This window comes from Thermobia domestica, chromosome 7 (assembly GCF_964235325.1).
Source record: "Thermobia domestica chromosome 7, izTheDome1.hap1.1, whole genome shotgun sequence".
NCBI lineage: Eukaryota > Metazoa > Arthropoda > Insecta > Zygentoma > Lepismatidae > Thermobia > Thermobia domestica.
The window spans coordinates 279,806,772-279,817,791 of record NC_137460.1 but is presented as its reverse complement, the minus strand read 5'-3'; positions in this window follow the sequence as shown (position 1 = coordinate 279,817,791).

Genomic DNA, 11,020 nt, shown 5'->3' with positions numbered 1-11,020 from the left:
ATACCTTGTCCCAAAAGAACATAACACGAAAAGGGATATCCTCGATCGCAACCATTGCGGAGATAAAACGTGAAAAGTTAGATATTGAGCTCCATACTATACATAACAAAGTCGGATTCCGGGTCAAATTTTTCGGGAACGGTCCCGTAAGGAAACGTAGCCTATACATATCAAATTAGTGTGGGGAGCCCAGCACCTTTTGAATGAAAAATTTCTGTCCCCGGGGCACTCGCAGGGTCCCAGGCGAAGTCCAACTCAAAATTTGCAAATCGAACCTGGGGTCAAGTAGCATACTGTATAAGAGCTATTGTTAAATAAAATAAGATAGAGCAAATCTCAACTCTCTACGATAACGCTGTGCAAACGGGCAAGTGGTCAAAATGTCAATACAACCTACATCAGAAAATCTGTGGCCAAGCTTCTAAATCCGTTAAGTTGCGACTATAACAAAACAGAAAAATACGTTTAAAAGTGCAAGGTATTGAAGTCAAACAAATTCCTGCAGTATCTCACAGAGTTGCACAACGGACCTTATCCAGGTATAAGTGTGACATCGAATGACCAATGAACCATAGAATGACCATGGCCATTGGATTTCGTGTCCTAGAAGAGAAAGGTTACATTGTTAACCGCAACCGTCGTGGAGGGTGAGAAGGTCAAAAGCCAACGGTATATGCGTCGCACATCGGGACCCCAAATTCACAGATTCCACCGTGGAATTTCTATTATAAGGTTGGAGAAAACTGGAATAATGGTACAGAAATAAAATATATCGGAGGATGCTTTTAAGAGAGTGGCTCTGCAGAAATTTCCTTTACTTCAATACCTTGCACTTTTAAACTTGTTTTTCTGTTTTGTTATTGTCGCAACTTAACGGATTTAGAAGCTTGGCCATAGATTTTCTGATGTAGGTTGTATTGTCATTTTGACCACTTGCCCGTTTGCACAGGGTTATCTTAGAGAGTTGAGATTTGTTCTATCTTATTTTATTAAAATTAGCTCTCATACAGTATGCTACTTGACCCCAGCATCTATTTTCAAATTTTGAGTTGGACTTCACCTGGGACCCTGCAAGGGCCCCGGGGACAGAAATTTTTCATTCAAAAGGTGCTGGGCTCCCCACACTAATTTGATATGTATTCGCTGAGTTTCCTTAGCAGACCGTTTCCGAAAAATCTGACCCGGAATCCGACTTTGTTATGTATAGTATGGAGCTCAATTTCTAAATTTTCACGCTTATATCTTCACAAAGGTTGCGATAGAGGATGTATTCCTTTTCATGTTATGTTCTTTTGGGAGAAGGTATCCAATGGCCATAGTCTCGACTCGAAGTCAGAGATACACTTAGATAGGTTCCCTCGTTGGGGTTTATTTTTTAGTTACTTTGTTGTTAAGCGTTTTATATTTTCTAATTTAATCTATATATATATCTATTTTTACTCTATTATTTTGTCGAGCTTATATCTAAACATCAATTTTCTCTAGAAGTCTTTGCTTTGAACAAGATGCATGTTTTGGGCATTGGCCTTATCGTAACGGGAATTAATAGCTTCGATGCTGACATCACATTAAACTTTAATGAATTAATCAGTCAATTGTAGATATCGTGCCACATAGGATCGGTGTTAAAGAGGGACGTTAAATTTCCATCCATCAATCAATATAACATAATAATGAAAACAGCGAAACATATTTCATTTTATACTCTTATACAAACAGTTCTTGTGAATTGAATGATGTTAATTACTGAGTGGCTGGTCACAAAGCAATTCAGCCACTAGATGTCAATGTAGGAAAATCCATTCACAAGGAGATGATAATAAACCATTCCCATTGTATTAGGGAATTATAAGTACTTGCGAACTACCAATTCCAAAGATTTTCATCAAATATTGTACATTTGCCATTTCCATCAAGTAGAAATCGCTTTAGCTTTGGAGGAAAGTCATTTACACTTAGTGATCTGCATGGACCAGGCTCAGTCTGAGACCCGCAATCCGCTTCGGCCTACAGGTCGCACTTGGGAGGACCAGCTCATTTCCTTCTTTGGATCGGGTCTGGCTCGGGCGGGTTCGATACTGCTCTCTTCAGGGCAGGACGGGCTCCAGACGATTAATTGCAGTTCTTTAATAATGTTTCTTATTAAATGATATCTGGAATATAGCTAAGCGTTAAAGTCTGTTTGCACGGCTGCACGTGTACTGAAAGACATTGCAAACAATGCAATTTGTACAGTTAGTGATCCTAAGCTGTAGGACCAGGCTCGGGCCAAGATCATTTAAAACTTAATGGCCAGGTTGGTTTCGAGCCAAAAACCTCCTAATCTTTGCGGGTCCGAGTTGGACTGGAGTTAGCTACGTTAGCGATGGATTGGGCTTGGGGCGAAAAGTTCGGCTCATGTATTTCTCTAGTACAACTTCAGCAACTCTAGTTCATTAAGTAAAAAGAAGGGGGTATAGAAAGAAAAATCTGCAAACCAATTATTTTAATGAAATAAGACTTGTTTGTCAATTTATAATATCAAGGTATGGCAGATCGCTTTAGCTTGGTTTCAAATTATATGAATGCCAAATTGAAATCTTATTTGTAGAACGGATATGTATCCACATGTGCAAAAAATTGCGCGTATACTGCCACTCACGATTTTCCGCGTTTATTTCATTTTCCGTACGTTTATGGGTAATATTTAGTTATTAGTATGTGGTAATAATAGAAAGCAATCTATCTAAGGAGATATTTTCAAAAAAATATAATAAAATAATAAAAATATGAGCAAAAGCAAAATTATGCTCGGTTCTGTCTTTACTTGCAACGATGATTTCTATGGATTTTTCAGTAGCAGAGCACGATTGCGGAGGGGATTCAGTAGGGGAGTCAAGGAGTTGCATCAAGGAACTGGACAATGTAGCAAAATGTTGCATTCATTGGTTAAAACCTAGTGTGTAGGTTGGCTGCCAAATATAAATTAGCTTCTGTAACTAAGATGTCTTTCGAAAATATAGAATTAAACAGAAAAACTCTTATCTTAAGGTTCGAAGCGATACGAACCATGGTTATTAAGATTATTTCTTAAGAAAAAAGAGCAAACACAGCGTTGCCTCCGTGGTTAGGTGGATAGAGTGGCGGACTCGTTGTTATTTTATTATTTTGACATCACAACGAATCCCATCCCATCCCATATATTTTTTTACAAAACATTATAGGAAGTGTATAATTGATATATCCTTTAATCGATGTATTTATTCAGTATTAGAATACGTGTACTATTGGAAACAGTTATTGTTTTCACTTTATGTTCTTGTATGTTACACCTCCCCTACCCGTTCTTAAACAGCAGACAACTCACTTCGGATTTGTGTGTCAGGAACAGGAAAAAGAGCATACGCGACCTTGACAGTCTTTCCAGTGTTACCCATTGTTATATCGACATGACGTTATATCGAATGACGCTTGTTGTCATGAAAAAAGATTGAAAGGAAAAAAAGCTGATGTCAAATTATCGTTTGTGTGTGTGCTTGTGTTTTTTTCTTTTTAGAGTATTGACTTTCTCTCTATCTTTCCTTTTTAATATCCAAAAGTGCAAGAAATGCAATCAAAGTCTGTGTAAGGAATGTTTTTGTTGAACGAAACTAAATTATAAAGATCTATGTATGCAGAACACGAATACTTCCAAAAGATAGAATGATAATGAACGATAATCATACCATATTTCAACATTATATAGTAGCGGGAAAAACTGATATTAAAATTAAATAACAAACAGGTATAAGTTTTTTTTCTAGCATGGCAACACATTAAACGTAACTCATTAAATTTTAGGAATTGCAAGTTATCACTTTACGTGTCATTGTATTCCTATTAGTTTTCACGTTCGAGCGACGAAAGAAATTGTAGTAATAGTGATAAAAATCGAATTCGAGATTTCAATGAATTCACGTTTCACGCCCCCACATATCGAAAAAGTGATTTTGATGTATGTCCATCTGTTCGTCACGTTTTTACATGCAATCAAATAGAGGCCATACTGTTCGACGTATCTGGAGCGAGTTATAGACATGAAGTTTCAATAACACTTTATCGTTTCGAATTCTATATCTACCTAAAAATAAGGGCAGTTTACTGAAGGATGAAAATTTAAAATAATTAAATTGTCTCAAAAACAGCTGTAAAGATTTTCTTATTTTCTAGAAATATAGTATGAATCATTACTCTGAAAAAAATACGTAAGGTCTAATTTACTGTATGGGATGCGTTTTTTCGAACAATCTTCTCAATCACATTTCATAAATAAATGTATCATTAATAACGTAATAATATGATACAACTCGTTTGTCCAGAAAAGATACACAGGGGATATTTTATTCTTGGAAACGACTTTTTTGACGATTTTCTCAGAAAGTACTCAGACGCTTTTGCTCATAGTTCACATACAATTATTTCCTTAAGAATTCTAATATATGGCATAAGTTATTTCTAAGAGAAATATGACCACTCGGTACTTTAATTTTGGATTAAGTTGCTTCCAACAAAGTTTTCCAAGACACATTATTTTTTTCGCATTTCCCAAATAAATGTTTCAGTAATAGCTGCAGCCTAACACGAGTCAGTTTAAGAAATTCGAAGAAATTCGAGAAAATTCAGTGCGTTTCATCCGTACCCATTCTTAAATATATTTTTAAATGTTACACCTAATCACAATTTTCCTAACAAAATCGAAGGTTCTATTTAAATGTGCTTTGTTGTGGCCAAATGGTTCAATTGCATTGGTTCTGGATTTGATTCCCGGTGAGAACTAGTGTATTTTTATCGAACGTTAAGATATAGGTGCAAAGAGAAAAGTGTTTAAACAAGCCTAATCAAGCTAATGAATAATACAAAGAAATAATACAATATTACGAAATTATAGAAGAAACGTTGTTAACATTAGATATTTGCGTGTGAAATGTCCCACTGATGACAGTCAACTCCAAAGGTGAGAAAGTGAAACATCCAATATCATTTTAATCAGTGGTCTCTAGTTAAAGGTATCCTACTAGGAAGTGATTGAGATACCAAAAAATGTTGTAATTGCTGGGAGACATGTTAGGAGAATACATTGGGTGAGAGAATTTAACTCATGAATAGTCTGCACCTTCGTTGAGTATTGAAGTGCGTAGGTCTATATAGGTTTGTAATGAAATGAGTATTAATACACAATATCTGTTGAATATTACGGAGGCTTGTGGACAGGTTTGCAGTGCATTTCACGGAGTTTGATATTGTAAGGATCCTAGCGAACTCCTGAGCCTTCCCCACTGTAAACTATAACTTAAATTCGTGCTTAATTAAAAACTATTTGTTTAAATTTAACACTGTTAACCGTTATCACTTGTGCACTACGGGCAACAATCCGCTAGTACTTCTTCAGTTTTGCCCTTTGTTTTAGCGCCATAAATGTTTTTGTTCATAAATTTCTTTGTCTATGATTTTGCATATACGTAGCGTGGGCATTAGATTTTGACTTCTACTTCATATGCATCTAATTACAAACACACGTAAAGAATGAACACAATAAACTTGGAATATATAGTTTGTGTACAGAAAATCATACACGAGGCGCTGCACGGGAGAGCAGTGTGCATATTTTTGGCAGTCGACTTTCTAAGAAATTTATAATAATAATAATATTAATAAACAGAAAACGAAACAGTTATTTACATAATTTATTTATTTAAGTATGTAAGTGCAATGTACTTAAGTTTCTCTCTCTCTCTCTCTCTCTCTCTCTCTCTCTCTCTCTCTTTGAAGGCAACAACCCTTAGGGTACCAAGACGTAGGAAAGGACTTGTGGCACTCACGACTATAGGGTGGTGTGTGTTTGTTACATCGGCTAATCTTGTTGTTAGTCCCATTTTTTGGACCGGATGAGTTATTCACGGTTGAATATAAAAGAAAATATACCTTTCTTATACTTTTAAAGTAAATAATTACACTCATTCCCTCAATGTGATACTTGTTTGTTTAACTGTATACAGATAACTAATCCGTGGAAGAATCGTTGATAATAATAAATAAAATAAACTCGACAAATATTCTTGTAAATAACAAGTAAAAGTTTGCGTTACACTGTTCATTTTGCTGGGCACGCCAGTGTGCCTTGTTATCCGGTTGTGGCACACTGGAATATAGGGTATGGCTTTATATTTTTCCCAGCTATTTTAACTGCTTCAATGGAAATGAATCTATAATAATAAGAGAGTGAATTTAGTCTTCCTATCCTTCGATTTGAAAGTAAGGTCCACTAGAATTGTATATATAAAAGTAATAATACTCAGAATTCTATACAGTAGTTTGTTTTATTCGAAATGACATACTTCCTGCAACTGTTTGGGTTGGAATTATTTAAAATCAAATCTTTAAATTTTACGATCTACGGTTATACCGGCTAGGATAAAGGACACGGTGATGATGAGAAATGAATGAAATGGTGGAATGAAGAAAGTGGGAGAAAACGGGAGAACCCCGAGAAAATCCTTATTCATGGTGTTTCTCCACCACAAAATTCACTTGGTGCGAGCTGGGGTCGAACCAAGGATCAAATGCACCAAAGATGAACGCTTTATCACTGAGCCACCGCGGCCCCTCTGAAATTATTTATAGGAGAGATGACTACTTCATCGAAACTTGATATCGAACACATTTGTTTTAAAATACCAGCTTTTTGTGAAATATTGCTTAATATTCAAGAAAACCTAAGTCAATAATAATAATAATAATAATAATAATAATAATAATAATAAATTGAAAATTCTCTGGACCTAGTGCATTGGCACAATTCCAAAAATTAAAAAGAATTTGTTTCCTTCTCATGTAAATGTACAAGGACTTGATCACTGTTGCTTTCAATATACGAAGAAATTGTCCAACAGTCAAATGAGATGCTACATAAAATGCCCTATGCAACATAATGTAGTATAGAGCCATCATTTCAGGTTGTCTAAAGAACACTTTCGTTTTAGCAAGAAAAGATGAAAATAGGAAGTACTCAGTTTTAACCTAGAAGAAAGTTTGCAGACTTAAGGGAAAATGCACAGAGTTGTTGGATATTCTCTAAAACTCTAAAACTCTGAAATCACAGATCCACATTGACTGACTGCTAAGTAAAACTGCTAAATCTGACTAAAGCCAAAGAAAAAGTCTTAATGACCTTTGTTACAGTTTCAGACATATCATTCTCATATCAAAAGAACTATGAATAAAGTTGAATTTAGTTTTGGAATACCAACAAATGATTTTGCTAGATGTAAATTTTGGGAAAACTTTTTATAAGGCTTTAGACTTTGTTTATTGGTTTGTTTGTTTATTAGCTTCCCCATGCCGTAAAGGTCGCCAATACCTAGTGACTCACTTGACGGTAAACGGCGATCGTCGATATAGCGACGCGTCGAAGGATTGCCGCTAGTGTGCCAAGAGTGGCAGGGATTCGTCGAGTCGAAGGAAATATCGGGGGTATTGAAGTTACCACCACATAACAGCGAGAACTTCATTTTGATCCGCGCTCCTTTGATTTATCACGGAGAATGTCAAAGGGACAAACACGAACTATCGCCAGTCACGTGCATGCGGTTATTATTATACAATATTTTCCCTGACGAATTGTTATTATAAGGACAACACTTGAGCTCCGGGGGTCAAGAGTAACTCGTGCTTTTGCATCATGAAGTGAAAAATCTTGAGATGGGTGCGTATAATTGTATGAATTTGGTTGGCAACTGTCACCGATCCCTAGCAAGTGAACCGTATGGGAGAACTATGAAAAAAGTAAATAGACGCTTGTCATTTTGTTATAAAATTACATGACGAGTGCATTTCATCTGATTCCAAACAGTTATTGTCAAATACACACGGTTAAAGGAGCACTCTGATTAGAAATATTAAAACGACTTCAACGATTTATCACTCTACAAGCTGTCTTCGTAATCGCCTCCGTGGCGAATTCGGAAAAACACGCAACTAGTAACCCTAAGGCTGGTGTTTCATGCCGAGCTCAGGGCACTTCTTTTACTTTTTTGAAAGTGTGTTTAGACTCACCTTGATGCAAAGAAATTACGCATATAGGCGATTTAACGTATTTTAGGGGAATAATTTTGTGGTTCGTTGGCGTTACGTCGCTTCTCTGCCGGTAGTGGTATAATTTTCAAAACGGAAGTGGGACCAAATTTTGGCTGCGGGACCGCCAATTATTGCGGACGTGTCGCTAGTTGCTTATCGGTGGTCCACCGACGCTTACGGCATGGGGTTGTCCCCTCACAAGTGAGACAGATTGCAATCGACCAAAACTGTTCCGGCAGATTCCAGGTCACAGGAAGTTCTACAAAAACGAGAGGACCAGAGGTCACTGGAGCAGTTGGACAGTCGAGATCAGATCAGTCAGGAGTGATCAGTCGAGATCAGTCGGAGACGGAGATTTGGAGAAACGGAACAACGACTACAAGTCGGAGATCGACGTTAAAAGTTTTAACTAGTAGAATATCTAGAAACAGCTTTATTTAAGTTAAGCGAGTTAACGTTTCGCTAAGACGAACTCTGAAAGTATATCATACGTTACGGAGGAGATATTATTATGCTGACCGTTCGCAAAACTTCGGCATAATCAAATCATATCGCAGTCCGTTCTTAGTTCGAACCTCCGTTCCATCCTTTGGAGTGACCGCCAGCGAGATACCATCCAGCCTGTGGTTTAACGATCGGAAGGAGCTTTTGGTGGACCAGCATTTGCAGGAGCATAAGAACAGAACACCAAGAGGTATGTGTTACTTTCTAAACATTAGTCGAAGGCTCAATGTTTGGTATGCAGTGTTAGAACTGGCAATTTCTAATTACCCGAATGCATACACGACACCTTACACGTACTTACATAAAGTAATGAAAATACAACAGTAATTCAATTATCGAAATCTGGAGTTGTTATTTAATTACAGAAATTCCCATAATAACATGAACCGAAATATTATCTATCGCTTAGTTGTACATCATATTCCCACTCATTTCAGATAGTGAGTGGAAGGTGACTTCTCTGTGCTCACTCAAAACATCCCCAAGATTAGAAACGAACCAGGGAGGTTTATAAATTGTAATTTATTCTTGGAGTCAAAGTATTTTGCATAAAACATCGTTTTGTAAGATATGTATACGATTGTATACTATTAATTTCGAAAATTGTACTCATAATATAATTTCCCATCATGGATTTGAAAAACCAAAGTTCGAAGAAAGAAAGATCTCCGATCCACATATCTCTTCATGTTTGATATGGAAGTCTCATCTTCATTATTGACTCTTAATCTATTTTAGTCCTACGCAACGCGAATCAATGGGATGGCTCTAAGTGAAAATATTCATTTAAATGGTTAAGTAATCAGGAAATTCCTGCTGTTATTTCACGAAACACAATAGATCTTGAGGAAAAAACAATTTTGCTTATCAGGGGAAGGGAGTAAATCATTTGCTTACGTTTGCTTTACTTAACTAGGAAGAAGGCAAGGGCGCCGATCCTGGGGGCCGGGCGCACCAAAACTCATGTAGGCCCCCTTTGTATTTATGAATATACAATATTTGGCATAATTTGAGTGCAATTTATCTTAAAATCCTCATATATATATTCTGCATTTGAATGCCCCCCACCAAATTTACAGAGAAATCGGCGTCCTCGGAAAAAGGTCTAGTGAAATAAATAATGTTATAACGTAATACTTGAATAACTATCTAATGGTGGAAAGTAAATTAGTATTCAACACTTCTTCCAATTTTAAGCATTTCAAAGATTCTCGTAATTTAGTATCGTCCCGGATTTGCATTTCTGAAGTACGAGAACTCTATCTATATCTTAACGTCGGAATCCTTTTCGGACCATGCACTTATGCCGCTTTGCCACAAGATGCACATAGGATTTTTTTCTTTCGATTTCCTTAGGAATATTACGAATGGTATGAATTTTAAAACTATGTTTAAAAAATAATACACACCGACAAAATAAGATGATAATCTGAGACTAGGAAATATATTGAATTGTTTTGAATTTGTTCTCACGCTACCAAAGCAGTACTTATGCTTTTTTATTCCAGCCTTTTAATATAAGCATTTCCCACTATTGTCTGTTCTAGGACGATACAATTCTAGTTCATTTATATGCTAGCTTTAGAAATACAGTAGGCTATCGCTTATCCGACATAAACAGGCAGGCAGAACGCTGTATAATATGGATGTGTTAAGAAAACACCTATTAAAAATAAAACTTATGATATAATTTTACATATTACGCCTCTAATAATAATGTTTCATAACAAAAAACTGCAGTGCACTGAATCAGGGATGTATCCAGCGTGAGGGCCTGAGGGCTGCCTCCTCCGAAATTCAAGCACTTTTTAATAAACTTGTTTTTACCCTTTTGAGGTTCTTTTATATCAGTTTACTAGTAGTCAGTGTTCAAACTTTGGGCAATGTGCTGTTGTCTTGCTATAATTCTAAGAACATATCATCATGCCATTATACCACGTGGAATTAACCCGTAAGTACTATGGACCGTCTCTTACACCGCTGCTGCTTTTCGTATCATTATATTTTCTACAGTCTCACTACTAGAAGTGGATCTTTTCGTCTACATTCCTGTCTAGCATATGGTTACGTAGTGTGAAGTTCGTGTTATAATTGATCCCCTGTGCGCGGCGCTGGAGGGGTCGAACGGTCTCACAGACGTTCTATAGTAGTTACGTGAGTATTTTGCTGTTTATTTGTCTTTTGTTATCTACTGATTATTATCAGTATTGAGTCTTACCGTGTGGCACGTCTTACACCACACATCAAATAATGACCCAGAGACTAGAAAACCTGAAATAATCATATTTTATAACATGAGTAAAGGCGGAGTGGATACTCTAGACAAAAAATATACAGATTACACATCAAGTCGTCAAACAAGACGATAGCCATTGACAATTTTCTTTTTTCTGGTGGATGTTGAGTGTGGGGTCAATGTGTATGC